This window comes from Trichosurus vulpecula, chromosome 1, assembly GCF_011100635.1.
Source record: "Trichosurus vulpecula isolate mTriVul1 chromosome 1, mTriVul1.pri, whole genome shotgun sequence".
Taxonomy (NCBI): Eukaryota; Metazoa; Chordata; class Mammalia; order Diprotodontia; family Phalangeridae; genus Trichosurus; species Trichosurus vulpecula.
Window position 1 is genome coordinate 16,685,696 of NC_050573.1, and position 16,581 is coordinate 16,702,276.

A 16,581-nucleotide genomic window follows, 5' to 3' on the forward strand; every position below is an offset into this window, starting at 1 on the left:
GTTTGGAGCTTATCTTGGTGTCTGGTATATATGGTCCATCCCTGACTTTTACCAGCCTGTTGTTCAGTTTTTCTAGCAGCTTTTTGTCCAATAGTGTGTCCTTTCCCTAGCAGTGACCTCTTAGCTGCTGCCCTCCCTGTACCTCATCTTTCTGCAGCTTCTGATATAAGCAACCATCTCCTCCTCCTGCTTATTCTCCCTTCCCTGGAGTTCAGTGGCCTTCCTGTCTTCTCTTACTTGACTGTTCCTGCTCAGCCTCCCTTCTTGCCTCCTAGATGCGAGTGTATCCCCAAGGGTCTGCCCTGAGTCTTCTTCTCCCTCTTCATTCCCTCTTTTGGTGATCTCATCAGCTCCCATGGGTTCAATTATCAATTCTGTGCAGTAGACTTGCAAATTTATATATTCAGCCCTAATCACTCTCCTTGCTGGTCCTTCATCATGCCTGCTGGGCATCCCTACCTGGATATATTCCAAAGGCATCTCAAACTCAGCATGTCCAAAACTGAACACATTATATATTTTCTCCAGAGTTATCCTTCCTCCCAACTTTTCCATTTTTGTAGAGAATAGCACCATCTTTCTAGTGATCTAGGTTCTCAGTCCTGAAATTATCCTTGAGTTTTGCCTTTCCTTCATTCCCCATAATTCATTCCATTAGGAAAGGCATGGCAACAAGCATTTATTAAGCACTTACTATGTACCAGGCACTATGCTAACTGCTCAGGATAAAATAAAAAGAAAGATATGCCCAGCCCTTGAGGAGTTTACATTATAATGGGAGAAGACAGAACATAAAAGGGAGCTCAAAAGCCAGCAGTAGGAAAAGGGAGAAGGTATTCATGTTGGGCATGATGTTGAAGTCTAGAAATTCAGAAGCAGAGGGAGCCACAAGGGGAATGAAGGTTGCCTGGCCTGGGACCCTCCCCACATAGAGGCCCTAGAAGGAAATGACCAGTGGGGATGGAGGTATGTTCCAGAGCCAGGAACATCTGGCACTGAGAGGAATTCTAGAAGGAGACAGAGCTGAGGCATCATGTTGAAATCTAGAAAGACGCAGAGCCAAGTGAGGAAACACTTTCCAGTTCTAGTTTCATAAAATCTCCAGTATCCTACCTTCTCTCTCCATTCATGTAGCCTCTACTCCAAGGCCCTTATTATATGGACTAATGTAAGAACCTCCTCATTCCCTCTTTCCAGTCTTTCTTCCAATCCATCCTCCATACAGTTGCTAAATTGATATTTCTAAATGTAGATCTGTCCAAAATTTCCCATTTAGAAATCTTCAATTGTATGGCTGTATGGTTTCTTCTCTGGTCTTCCTTTGTGTTATTCCTTTTTATGTACTTTATGGTCCAGGCCTATTCCCTGTAAATGACATTTCATCTCCTGCCCTGTGACTTTTTAGAGGTGATTCCTTCTGCAAGGAAGAGCTCCCCCCTTCCCTTTTTCTTTTAGAAGGATTTCTAGCTTCAAAGCTCTGCTTAGGTTCACTTCCCTGGTCCTCTCTCTTCCCGATTTTTAGCATTCTTTTCCTCTTGAGCCAGTCAATGTTGATTAAGCACCTACTCTGTTCCAGGCATGGCGCCGGCACTTGGGATACAAACACAAATGAAAAGGCAGACTGACCTCCAGTGGGGGAGGACTAGACACAAAAGGAAGTTGAAAAGTGTGGGGGTGGGGATGTGCCCCCCCCCCCCCATGGGGGCATGATGGTGAAGTCCAAAGATGTTTAAAAGCAGGAAAACTGGTGGGAAACAGGGAGAAGCCTGTGCTGGGCCCCTGACTAAAGGGAGGTTTTGGAGCTGGGGCTCTGCTCTCCAGGCAGAAATGCTCTATTTACCCATACATATTTTGCATTTACTTACCTGTGGACTTCTTGTGTTCCAGAAGGATGGAAGCTCCTTGAAAGCAGGGGCAATTTTGTGTTTGTCATTATGACGCCTGTCCACTTCTCTGCACATAGGAGCTTGATAGAAGTTTGTCGAATTGAATTCAGTTGAATTGTTTGGGTCAATGTTGGATGAGACTAGAGGTCTAGTTCAGTTCTCCATGATCTTGGCAATGCCAAACTTATTGAAGCACAATGCTGATAACACTTCCAAACTGCTTTGGTCTCTGATTGTTGTTCAGTTGTGCAGTCATCTTACTCTTCATGACCACCATTATGGGGTTTCCTTGGCAAAGATACTGAAATGGTTTGCCATTTCCTTCTCCAGTGGATTAAGGCAAGTACAGGTTATGTGACTTGCTCAGAGTCACTCAGTAAGTGTCTGAAGCTGAATTTGAACTCAGGGCTCCCTGACTCCAGACTCAGTGCTCTATCAGACACTGAGCCATCTGGCTGCCTCATTTACCTGATCTCCATAGGATCCTTAAGACCAGAGCCCTCCTGTACCTGTCGGTATGGGGGATTGGGAATCTCCACATGGTCTATATTGGATAAGTCTTGAGGCAGACTAATGTTGAACTAATTTAATGGACTCAAGAAAAGTCCAAATAATTCATTACCCATTAAGCAAAAGTAATTACTTTTAGCAGAAGGGAAACCCAAGGCTAAGAGTACTCCTAGAAAAGAGAGAGAAGAAAAATATGGCAGACAAGAGTTACTTCCAAAGGTTCTAAAGTTAGAAGAGCCAAGTGCAGGAAAAGTCAGGTAGTTAGAGGGGAGACCAAAGATTACAGAGAGCAGAGAGTCACCATCTGACAGATGAGATGGCGACCCTCTGTAACTTCGTCACCATTTGGCTGGTTTTCTTCATTCTAGAGCATCTCCTGAAATCACCTGCTGCCGACAGGGGCTCTTTGTAAGTCCCAGTGACTCATTATCTCCTGTCCATCTTTACAGGTAGATGTGCTCTAAACTGCCTCAGCCACTGGCCAGGCTTCACATCCTGCCTCGGCTCGTGCCTTTGTGCCCTTTACCATATACGGACTATCTGTGCCCGACCTGTGCTAGAGCATCCCGAGCTCTTATTGGTCTGATCAGCCACAGTAGGACACGTCAAAAGTTGACTCTAGCATAGTGATGTCATTTGGGTCCTCTTTAAGAACGAAGGACAACAATCCCTGCCTGCACCCTTCAGTCTGCCAGAATCTTGATCGGATCAATGTAATCACTTTGGAGAGAGGTTCCTTACTTGTAGGGAGATGCCTTACGTGTGATAGATTGCCCCTGCTCATTATCCTGTCCCTTCATAGAGCTCTAATAAAACTGTGCTTGTTGTTCTTGGTGTAGTTCCGAGGCACCTTTGGCTGTTTTCCTTCTGTACCAGGAGGGCACTGGAGAGGGATAACTGGTTCAGTCCCAAGTGGATGAAGGAAATGTTGCCACCTCTTCAGCCCCATGGCCCATAAGTGATAATCCATTTAATTAACCAACATTTATTAAATACTCTTTGCACATCAGCTATTTCATTAGAAGTAACAACTCCATTCTGATAAATAAATGACATCATTCAACCTGGCTGTCATAGGGCTGCTTAGTGGGTACCCTCCATTCCAATGTACTCATTTCCCTGTTGTCTTTTAGATAGGATGATGGAAGAAGGATTAGGATAATTGCTCTTTGCTTCGCATTTTTAATTTCTCTTTCATACTCTCTGCTTAGTGACAGCTTAAATTTGTATAGCGTGTTCCAGTTAAGAAAGCACTTTCATATGTAATATGTCATTTGAGCCTCAGGACAAAAGCGATAGGAGGACAAGTGACGTGATGCTCATTTTACAGATGGGAGACTGAGGCTCAGAATGATGGAGTGATTTGTCCCAGGGCACCCAGTCAGTGAATGGTGGGGCCCGGTGTTGAACCCGGGCTTTTCAACTTCACGTGTAGTAGTAGTCTTCCCGTTGCCCAATGTTCTCTTTTCTCAATGTTCTCAGATGCTCGTCCCATCCAGTTTCTACTTTCTTCAACTTTAGTTCAGGAGTAAGATGTTGCTGGTTTTAAAATGTGTACGTCTGGTTTGTTGTTTTTTGTGCCTGGGTATTTCACAGTGTACTATTAGTTTTTGCTTTAGTTTCATAAATTAGAAACTAGGGGGCACAGAGGTCAAGGATATGTGTGGTAAACAGGTGCCTCAGTTTTACCTTCCTTCTGACACTGTCCCCAGTTTATCCTCTTTATGTCTTGTTTGGACATAGTTATTTGTATTTGTCTTCTTCATTAGACTGTGAGCTTCTTGAGAGCAGGGTTTTTTTTGTGTGTTTGTATCCCCAGCATTTAGCACAGTGCCGGACACATTTAGGTGTTTAATAAAGCTTGTTGACTGACAGTTTGTTGACTATGTTGTGTTCTTCATTAGTTTTTCAATTGTGTCTGACTCTTTGTGACCCCATTTGGGGCTTTCTTGACAAAGATCTTGGAATGGTTTGCCATTTCCTTCTCCAGTGTGTCCCCATTTTATAGGTGAGGAACTGAGGCAGGTAGCGGTTAAGTGACTTGCCTAGAGTCACACAGCTAGTAAGTGTCTGAGGTTGAATTTGAACTCAGGAAGATGAGTCTTCCTGACTCCTGACCCAGCACTCTATCCACTGTGCCAGCTAGCTGCCCTCATATGCCTATAGAAATAATATATACACATATATGGGAAAATATACATATATAAATGAAAGAATATATATATATAATATATAATAATATATGAAATAATATATACACACACACATATATATATATGTACGCATACATATTCCTATATATGAAAGAATAGATACACACATACACATATATACATACAAAGACATGATTTTTCCTTTCCATTGCTATTGTCACCAGGTTGGTTCAATCTCTTAATGCCTTGTGACTCTGTTGCTTTCGTGGCCAACTGATCTTAGGATCATAAAGATCATAAAGTATGAAGGCTTTAGAAACTATAGATGGGGAAACTGAGGCACAGAGGAGAAGGCAAGAGATCTTCCCAAGGTCCCACAACTAGCGGCACCAGTAGGTAGAACATCAAAGTTTCATGGCTGCCTCAGACATTTATTGGTAGGTGACCGTGAGCAGGTCCTAGTCTTTGTTAAGCACATTTGTTTCATCTTTAAAAGGGGATCATGAGAGCCTCTGCCTCCCAGGGTTGTCGTGAGGATCAAATGAGATCGTAATGATGAAGCTCTTTGCAAACCTTAAAACGCTCTATCAATGCTAGTATAAGTACTAATAGTAATAGTAGTAATAGCAGCAGCAGTGGTAGTAGTAGCAGCAGTAGCAGTAGCAGTGGTAGTAGTGGTAGCAGGAGCAGCAGCAGTGTCTTTGAACCCAGCTTTCTTGACTCCCAGTCCACTAGGCTCCTCTTCCTCCCTCCAGCCCAGTGCTGCAACTGACAGATGAATCTTGGGAGATCAGGACTGGCACCTCATCTGCTATTTCCTGCTGGAAACCTTCAGACTTGCTGATCCCTCAGGGTTTTTTGTGTCCTCTGGCCTCATCTTCTCTAGCCAGTGTCCTTTCTCCCTGTGCCTTAGGAGCCCCAGGACAGGCTTGTGGCCCAGCTCACCTTCCTGCTCTTCTGCTTTGGATCCTTCTAGTCTTGCAGCTTTAGATGCCCTCTCCTCTTCTCTTTTATTGTTCAAATCCTGTCTAACCCAGGGCTGCCAGCTCAGGTTGTGCCTCCTCGAGGAAACTTTCCATCTCCTCTGGCCCACATTGATCTCGCCTTTCCTTGCATTCCCACAGTCCAGCCCTACTCATACTAGTCTATTGTGAATCATCTTGTTTTATCATCTAAACCTCTTGTAGATCTTGGCTTCTCAATAAGATGATGTGCTCTTCTAACACATGAAGGGAAGGCCTCGGCTTCTTTGGGATCCCTTCCCACACCTGTATACAAGGAGTGCTTTCTACTTGTAGATGCTTGGTACATGTTTGTGCAATGGAATGGAATAGTTCTCTGACTGTATCTTGTCTGTGGCTTCTTTGAATCCTTCAGGGCAAACTACTGGTCTTTGTTGTTAGCCCTTGGCTGGGTGGGGGTGGGTGGTATCTTTTGTTAATCTCTATTTTAGTCTTCTGTTTTCACCATCAGGAGTTGGTGACTCATCGGGTTTAATGAAAGCTTTTAGTTTTGACTCAGAAAACTCATTGCCAAATGTCTGTCTGGCATTCACCAGGAGCAGGTTGTGATATTTCTTAGGCTTTGCAAAATTAATAAGTATTTAGCATATGAGTCTAGCATAACCCATCTATAATGTACAGTGGTTTCTGTATTAACAAAGAGCTTTTCACATTCTGCCGGTAGCAATTGTCAAAATCACATTAGTCTCATTTCTACTTAAAATGTTTAGCATGATATGGTATTTCATCCTATAGTCAGAAGATTTAATTGTAAAATAACTTTAAACTAAGAAACAATTTATTAAACAGGAATATATCTTGAAAATTTAATTTAACTCCTGCTCTTCCTGGTTCCTCCTTCCTGGTCGCTTTTTGAGAGTAGGGAGTATTTTCTTTTTTCTTTCTACTTTTTCCTTCTTTTTGTCTGTTTTTTCTCCTCTTTTATCTCTCATAATCTGAGTCTGGAGGGGCTTTCAGGCCATCTAATGCAACTTCTTTCTGAACATGAATCTCCTAGTCAGCATGTTGACCTGCAGGCAAGCAACCTGCTGCTCCCTTTTCACTTTGGGATACCTCTAAGGGTTTGAGTGTTTCTTTCTCAAGGCTGGCCTAATTGTGCTTCTACCCCTATGTAATGTGAATGCAATGGGAAGATCTTTCTCACCCATTAATAGGCCTATGTGACCTGCTTTGAGCCTGAGTCACATGGAACCTATGGTAGGAGGAGCTTGTTTGAACAGGTGGAGCAAGAAGGGTGGAGCAGGAAGAGAGAGAGAGTGAGGCAGAGCTGGGAGAGAGGCAGAGCAGCTAGTGTGAGACAGCAGGCATTTTGCCTAAAGGAGCTTGTTTGTGGGGAGACCTGATGGAGGGAAGACTTGGGGATGGTGATGCTCCCTTCATTGGTAATGTGTATGAACTTCTTTGTTACCATGGTGGGTTTGGCTTTCTGGTATATGAATAAATATCTTGGTTTCATCTTTGAGGAAGAGAGTCTGTTGTATTTTGTGATTCAAACCTGCCAATAGACCTGCATATTCATAGCAGCTGCTGTGGGTATCGTGTTGGCGATATACACTATTGCTCCCAATTCTGCTTTGTGGTACCAAGTTTCACCCTTCTTCCACATGATAGCTCTTGAAATACTTGAAGAATGCTCTCATTTCTCCTCCAAGTCTTCAATCCAGGCCAGCAAACATGGGTCCTATTAAGTAGCTACTATGTGCAAAGCATTGTACTGGAAGCTGAGGATCTAAGTCACTTTACCTCTGTGTGCCGCAGGTTCCTTATCTGGAAAATGCAGATAATAACAGCACCTGCCTTCCAGGTTGTTGTGAGGATTGAATGAGATAATAATTGTGAAGCGCTTGGTATGGTGCCTGGCCCCCAGCAAGTCCTATATAGATTTGGCTCTTGTTATTATATTATCTCCAGGTAAAATATTCCCAGGTTCTTTAACTTCAGTGTAAGTCCTTCACCATTTCTCTTCTTTCCTCGAAATGTTCTCCTGCTTATTGATGTCCTCCCTAAAATGTGGCCATGAGAAGTAGAACATGGTCCTCCAGATGAGGTCTGGCCAGGGCAGACCACAGTGTGACTGTTACCTCCCAAGTCCTGGACACTTGGCCAGCCTTAGTGCAGCCTGAGAGGGTGTTTGTTTTCCTGGCTGCCTTATCAGTCTCTTGTTCATAATGCATTTCATTTCTATTAAAATCCCTAAATCTTTTTCACATGAACTGTGACCTAGACAGCCATGTTTTACCTCTAAGAACTTACCTGTTGAATTATTTCTTGTTGATTCTGGGTCATGTGATCAACAAGACAGAAGACTACCCATTTTCTCCAAGTTTCACTAACTCTCAAAAACTCCTCCCAAAGAGGAATTAGGCTATAGAGGAAAACAATCACAGCTGTCTTCACAAGCCAAGGCACTAAGAAGCCTGACAAAGTACTCTTGTAATCAATAATGGAATATAAATAAAAAGGACTAAAACCACTGAGATCTCAGGAGAGAAAAAACTCAATTAAAAACCTAAACTATAAGCATGTAAATTATCACAGAAGAGATTAAAGAGAAGAGAGGATGGATACCAAGACATCTAAATGAATACAAGGATATCTAAATAAATATCATAAGACAAAGGAAATTGAACCACCACCTGATGACATAGAGGGCCTTCTGATTTCCTAAGAGAGCATGGAACCACAGCCAGATGTTCCCAAATGGCTCATGAGAAAAATCAGAATCTTGAAAGAAGCTAAAAAGGGAACAAAATGACACAACCTATGGCCCAAATAGCAGAAATAATCAGCAGAATAGAACAAGTGGAATCCACAGCGGCAAAAAGAAGCAAAAGAAAGACTAATTGGGAATAACAATGTACTGAAGTGAGGGACGATGGAAAAGAAGAGAAGAAAACAATGCTAGTGGTGAAGGAACATAGGATCTCTCTATAAGCCAAACAGATTGATCTTGAGGAAAGGAGACATAGAAACAACTGAAGGATCTTAAGCCTCTCTGAAGAACATGATAAGTCAAAAAACTTCAAAACAATGATGCAAGAATAACCCAAGAGAACTGCTCAGACCAATCCTAAGACTCCTGGAGTGCTTGGGGGATGGGGTGGAGAGGGAGACTCTTCTGCAAACTCCCAGTCTGGTGGCTGTTCAGTTGAACCCTTCTTGTGACAACTAATCCTGCAAGCAACCAGGGGAATTCTTCCTTTCCTCCTCCTTGCCTTCCACCTTATTGTTTTATTGGTGGTGTTATTGGTTAGTGAAGGTGATCATGTGCCAGTCGTAGTCTGTGTCTGTAAAATGGATATTTCTGCGTCCTATTGTTCCATGGCTTTCTTTTGAGGCTCTTCTTTGAATGTTGGGCACTCTGCTTGATGTGAAAATTTCCTGATCTGTGCAATGGGATAGCCATATTGACTTCAAAACTGTTGTAAAGATGAATCCCAATGGCAAAATGCTTTTAAATTGGCCAAATGCTACAGGAGCGTTCTTAATCGTATTAACAGGTCCTTTCTATAGTTGACTTTTCTTATGTATTGGTTACTGACTGCTCAGACACATTTGAAAGATTATTTGGGAAAAGCCAGTGTATCATTTGTCATTGATCTTTCACATTGTTTTACCAGTAGCAAATAATGTTTATTTGTTTTTCTGTGGATGTCTTTTCTTTAAAGAGTTATAATTCGTTTGATCCTTTAGGAGGCAGTAGTGCATTAAGAACTTTATTTTCTTAGATCTGACACAGCAGTACAATCTGCTAATGATTAAGAGAAACTTGCTTTCATACTGATTAGTTCTATAATGTTAGAGATGATTTCAACAAATTATCCAGTTCTCTATTTTTCATAGCACTCTGGATTTGTATGTTTTACCCTTAAAAACAACAACAAAAACAACAAAACAACCACCAAACAAGCCACCCCCTAGTCTAATTCTGTGCATGAACTGAGTTCTGGTAACTTGTTTTATTTATAGGTGTTCCTCATTTGTGTTATATTGTTGAGAGAGTCAGAAAAGTTGCATGTAAATTGAAGTTTAGAAACTTAATCCTACTTTAAATGTAATAGAGAACTCATTATTTTAAAAAATCTGAATGGAAGACCTTTTGTGGTCTTTTTAATTTATTCTCTTTGAAAATTTGGATTTTCATAAAATCATTGTCTTTGGGTTAAAAGTAAAGAGATCTCAGATATGATTTTGTCCAGTTTCCTTATTTTATAAAAGAGGATGCTGAAGTTTGGAGAGTCTAAAGGACTTGCCTAAGTTCATAGTGACAGGCTAAATATTTAAGCCCAGCTCTCCTGATTCCTATTATAGTTCTCTTATTGCACAATGCCCAGAAGGTTTTCTTCTTCACCTTCAAAATTAAATTTTATTGTTACTCTTTGTTATATCACCAGAATTTCTCCCAGTATTGCTCCTCTCAAAAAAAAACCCTACCTTATTTATTTATTTTCAACATTTATCTTTAAAAATTTTGAGTTCTTAATTTCTTTCTCCCTCTAACCCCTCCCCCACCTCAATGGGTGGGCAAGCAATATGATACCCATTATACATGGGGAATTCATGCAAAACATATTTCCTTAATAGCCATGTTGCAAAAATACCCCCACAGAACAAAAATAAAGGAAGTGAAAAAAGTACACTTCAGTCTATACTCAGAGTTTATGATTTCTCTCTTCTGGAGATGGATAGCATTTTTCATTGTGGGTCCTTTGAAATTGTTGTGGATCATTGCAGTGATCAGAGTAGCTAGGTTGATCATTGCTGTACTGTTGCTGTTACAATGTTCTTCTGGTTCTGCTCACTTCGTATCAGTTCATAAAGTCTTCCCAGGTTTTTTTGAAACCATCCCACTTGTCATTTCTTCTAGCACAAGAGTCCTCCATCACAATCATATTCCACAACTTGTTCAGTCATTTCCCAACTGTGAGATGTCTGGAAATTTGGAAGGAATTTCTGAAGGCTAGATTACTGAGATAGGTTCCTGAGGGCATTTGGGACCCACCTCTGAGCAGGGAGTGCTGTCATAGTCTAGCTGCCCTTGCCTTCTTACTGTAGTAGTTGTTCCAAAAGTTTTTTCCTTTCCTCAAACTTTCCATGCCATCTTTCCCCCCACCGATTCCTGTACTTTCATCTAAGGATATCTCACATTTTAATGACAAGATAGAAGTAATTTGCTGTAAGCTCCCTGTTTCTCATGTTACAGTCCTTTGACATCATCCCTATCTCCTCTTATAAAGGAGTCACTAATGAGGCTGCTATAAAGTCTATCTAATGAAGAGGTAGTCTTTTACCACCGCTCAGCTATCCACGTGTGCCGTCATTCCATCCCTTCCAGTCTCTTCCCTACCATTCCCCATCTCTCTCTAATCTTCACTCTCTTCCTATCTAGTAGTTGCTTCTTGGCTACTTAGTAACAAATTCAAATCTCCCCTCTTCTTGGAAAAATCCTCACCAGACCCTTCCTTCCCCCAAGTTTGGCAAGGCCTATTCTTCATAAAGCCATGCTGCCCCTTTATAGTCATTATCTCCCTTGGTTCTCTGAACAGAGCATTGTTGTTGGAGTCACAGCATGAGGATAGAATCCCAATGCTGCCACTTCTCAGCTGTGTGATCTCTTTGTGCCTCATCTTTTGGTCTATAACATGAGGAGTTTAAACTAGTTGTTCTCTAAAGTCTCTACCATCTTTGAATCTGTAATTGTATGGTCTTTAGTTTTCCTTCTAGAATTTTCTTAGGAATTGAATTCAAGCCCAGTGGCCTAATTTGCAGATTCTATTATCTTACTCTTTTTTAAAAATTGGGACAGTAATTGCTCTTTTCCAGTCTTGTGGCACTTCTTTCCCCCACAGTCTCTCAAATGTCATGGACAGTGGCTCTGAGGCCACCTCTGCCGGTTCTTTCAGCACCCAAGGATGTATCTCCACTGGGCCAGGGCACTACTATCTCCTTACTAACATTGAGTATCTCCATTTAAGGAGGGCATCCAGGCCAGTCCTCTCTTCGTTTTTCCATTCAGTTTTGGCAGCTCTCCTCGGTACCAAGTACCACATCCCTGTCTCCCTGATTTCCAGTTTCCTTTTCTTTGTTGTCTTTTCCCACTGGATTATAAACTCTTTGAGGGAAGGAACTGTCTTTTGCCTTTCTTTATATCCCCAATGCCTAACACAGTGCCTGGCAAGTAGTAGGAACTTAATAAATGTTTATTATTTAACCAAAAGACATTCTCCTTTGCAGATAAAACAAGAGCCAAATAAGAACTGAATAGCTCTGCCTCCCATCTCTCATCAGTTACTGGCCCATTTATTCCAAGGAAGGCTCCTCTTTCTGGATCCTCCTTTTTCTCCCAATATTATTAACTATATTGAGAGAAAAAGGAGGATCCAAACGTAACATAACAAAATAAAGCATCCTTTCCATTGCCTTTGGCTTCCCTCACCAGCCTCAACTCTAAACTCTAAAGCTTAGCCTTCCAGACACTTTTCACAGGACTCTGCCCCTCTCTTATGTTCATCATCTTGCTGGCCTTGCTTTCATTTCTTGTATGTTTCTTTTAAAAATCTAAGTTCTCAGTGAGTACCCTATGCATTCATATCGTACTCTTCGGGCACATCCCACTATTTCTCCTCATCGCAATTGTTTCCCATTGTGTCTAAAGAATTGCTTTCTTAAGCATCTTCCATACCCCCTCTGCTGACTTTCCCTGAAGCATTTTACTCCAAAGGATTTCATCTGTCCTCTGAACCCTTTGAAATTTGCTTTACTAAAATCTAGGGTGCATGCCAGACTGCCCAGATCTCTTCTACTTTCTAATAAACTCTAGGATTTAATGGTCACTTCCTCCCAAGGTTCCCATCATTTCCAGAATAGCAACTAATTCCTTCCTGGTAGTAAGAATTAGACCCAGGATTGACTTTCCCCTCATTGGTTCCTTTACCTTTTGAAGGATGAAATTATCACTAAGTAATCTATGTTTGGCAGAGAGAGAATCTGAGCAGATATCTAGATAATTGAATCCTCTATCACTATTTTATCATGCCTTTGTGCTAACACTGTGATCTGTTTCCTCAAATCTTCATCTATTTCTTCTTTCTGTATAGGTGGTCTATAGTCTATTTCAGTGATCAGATCCGAAAGATTAACCTGACAGCAAGCACTGTGTAGGACGGATTTGATCAGTTCAGGGCAGAGGAGACATGCTGAGAGGCTATTAAAATAATTCAAGCAAGAGATACTGAGTACGTTAAATAGGGTGTTGGGAACTCAGAGGTAGAGATGGAGGAAAAATCCCCAAGCTGCCAGTTACCTGTTTACCTAGATGTTCATTGTGATGACTTATTTCTCAGATGCTTTTTCCCTACCTCCACTCTCAGAGTTTTATGTAACACACATTTTAAACACACAATAATAGAATAAAGATAATTTCCATTCACAGCAAGAAGAGGTTTGCTCAAGCATTCTTTCATCCATTATCAATTAAGTGAGTCAGTTGCATATGGTAGCATCTTCTTACACAAATGGGAACCTCCGCTCCAACTTAGAGGTTAGAGAATTGGAATCTTCATTATCATCCATTCTGAAATTTAAAGTCAAGCAGGCTTTTGGTGGCTACACAAGTGGTTTTCTTTTCTTTTTCAAAATGTTGCTTGGATTTAGAACTGGAAGAGAACTTTAGAAATCATTTCATACAACCCTCTTATTTTATAAACTGAGGCACAAATGGTGGGTTTCACTGGGCCAGGTGACTTGAATTCCTCAAGGACAGCTAAGTGCTTTCTTAATATCTCCTTAAGGAGGTTCTCATTAACTGTAGTCAGGGCTGCTGACTCCAAATCCCAGTGTTGTTTGCATACTGAACACAACTTCTTACAGATTTCCAAATAAGGAAAGGGTTGAGGTGATTGTAGAATACTTTATACTAATAATCAAGTACCACGACCAGGGACTGGCCAAGCCTAGCACTGAAGAGCATGTGCCTTGTGCTTGGCCAATACAATGCCCATGTGGTATGTAGAGTCTGTGCAGCAATGACTCTTTATCAGTCTGCTGATCATGTGGTGAAGAGATGGACTTTTGACTGGCTGTTATGCTGGAACTGGGCACATTTCTAGTGTCACCTCTTTTCCTTCTCTTGTGGTGAGCCGGGAGGATGAGCTGCTATGGGTCTCCTCTGGTGGGAAGGGTCCTTGGACTTTCTCTCAACCAAAGCCGCCGTGATTGCTGTGGGAGGTGGCAGCAGTGGCTGTAGTGGCCTCTTGCTATCCAGTGCCTGCTGCCTACCCAAGTGAGCATGTGTTACCGGTGACTGTGTGCTCTGTTCTGGTCCTCCATGTTTATTCGTTCCTGGTTTTAGGTGAGGAGGCCATGGCCTTGCAAGCTTCAAAAGGTTGGGAGAGATAGAGCTACCTGACAGAGTTCAGGATCTGGATCTTGTGGGCAGCTGAGTGCCCCATGAGGAGCAACATCCAAGGGGACTGACTGGTTTGGCACAACATAGGAGTGGGTGGAAATCAGGCAAGAGGGAGCTACAGCAATCCATCCATGGTTAATACTGCACTCGGAAGTGAACTTGGTGGAACAAGGGTAGTGCTTGGTCGAGAGGGTGCCCCCAGCTGTTAGAGGAAATGTTTGGACTTTTGTTCTTGTTAAATCTTGGCATATTTCCCCTTACTGAAGCAAATTGATGCTAATTGGTTAAAGGTATTGAAGCCCTAATCACTGGAAGGTCCCAATATTTTGAAGGAGATACTCACTGCATCTGGCAGTTGATTTTGGGGCAAATACACCAGAATGGGGCCTCAAGCCCCCAAGTGTTAGAGAAAGATATTCCTGAGATTGACAGAGAGAGCAGAATTGTAGGGAGCAGTTTGGCCACCCCTTTCCCACAACTGCTCTATCAAAAGACTAGGAAGAGAACGAAGGAGAAACCACAGTGGCTCATTTTTTTTGGCCCAAGTTTGTAATTTGGCCTATAGACAAGTGACCAGGACAGGAACTACTGAACAGGGGTGGGCCTGTACCTTTGTAACTGATTCTTGAGTGAAATCATGGATTCAATCTGTGGTCAAAGATCAGGGGTGGATCTGAAGCTCTTGCTCTGGAGTAGGAATGCTAAATCAGGCCATCAGCAAGTGACTAGGGTGGACATTATGAAACAGGGAGGTGTAGACCATACAACTCTGTCTCTATTAACCTTCAGTACTTTCCAGCTGGCAGATAGAGGCTGGGACTTGTAACTGCCTGCAGGAGCTTCACCCAGGAGCAAGCCTCTCCTTGCATTGTCCAGACCCAATTCAGAGCCTAGACTAGGGCCTATAAAAGTCATATCAGGAGGGCAGCAATCAGACCTTGCCCTTGATCAGAGTGCTTAGGGCCTGCTGAAAATGTGCAGTTCTCTGGCCTGAGTTAACACTGAATTACTTGAAGAATGCAGCAGTCAGTAGTACCCAGAGAAAGGGACTCCCGCTTAGAAAGGACACTGGATAATAAAGAGGAGGACTATCCAAGGCCCACAAAGCATGCCCGAGTCAGGCAGTAGGACTGGAGGAATGATTAAACAAAAATAATACACAAGTGATAAAGAACTGCTGTGGACATTGGATTGCCCAGAACACTGACCCAGAAGAGAGTAAGTCACTTCTTTGTCATGAGGGGGTTACCCTAGGCCTCTGGACTTGGTTATTACCATGGCTGGTATTCTCATCTTTCCAAGTTGTTTGTTGTCATCCCCTGCTTCTGCTCCCTCTGCTCTGTGTCAGTTCATATGAGTTGTTCCTTCATCCTTTCTTATAGCACCACGGCATTCCATCACATTTGTAGACTGGAATATGTTCAGCCATTCCCCATTTGTTGAGTACCTTCTTAGCACACAAAGAGCTGCTAGAAATATTTTTGTACATGACAAGTAATTTCTTTTTTCTTTGAACTCTTTGGGGTATAGACCTTGTGGTCATATCAGCAGGTCAGAGTATGCACACTCGGTATGCAAAATGAACCATACAATTCTAGACAAGGCCCATGTGGGAGTTTTTTTGACTCTGTATATTTATTACAAAGGCTTTTGATTTCTTAAAGTTTTAACTTCATTTTAATATTTCTTTTTGTCTCATAGGGTTAGTTAATTTGTTTGGTCAACTCAAATATTCAGAAATCTGTCGCTTGGCTAAGGCTTATGCCACCAAACACTTGTACTAAGTGTTCGTTCTCCTTCCAGGCCTTTCTTCCAGTGCTGTCATTTTTCAGTTGTTTCTGTAATTTGCCTTCTCCAGCTGTGGAGATAGTTCCTGTACCAGACCCACCTTGAACGCCAACTCCTACCTCCTGTCCCAGTTTCCCCAGGCCATAACTTTTTCTGCTCCTGCATGATGTGGTTTCTTGGGCCTCAGACAACATAAGATCACCACCCACCACAAGGTCAGATCTCACGGCAGAATCTTGAACAGTTTAATTACCTGCCTCACTTAACAGGCCTTTCTCTAGCCACTGAGATTTTACTTAGACTCTTTCCTCAATGATTAGCATACTTCCACACCTTCCTATTCTCCTCTTCCTAGTAATCTGAACCCTCCACACCTTTCCATGCTGACTTCCTGGGCATACAGTTCTCTTCTTTGAGATTATTAATTTAGTATATATGTATTCCCAATCAATTCTTTTCTTTGCCACTCTGGATTCAACGTTTTCCAATTCTGCTAATTATTTCTGCCGTGTAAGAAATACATTCTGCCATTTGCTCCCTTTTGACTTCTCTCAGGATTCTGATTTCTCCACTGTGTTTCCCTGCTTTCTTGGGAATTCACAGCATGCCATTTCATGAGATATTGGTTCAATTTCCTTTGTCTTATAATATTTGTTTAGAATCATTTGCAGTCTTTTAGATGTCTTGGTAGCCATCTTTTCTTCTTATTTTAGTATCTTCCCTGTTGCTTTATCTATTTGTGAGCTAGGTTTTTACTTGAATTTTATTTTTCCTGACATCTTTGGTAATTTTAGTCTTTTCCCCTTATATTCATC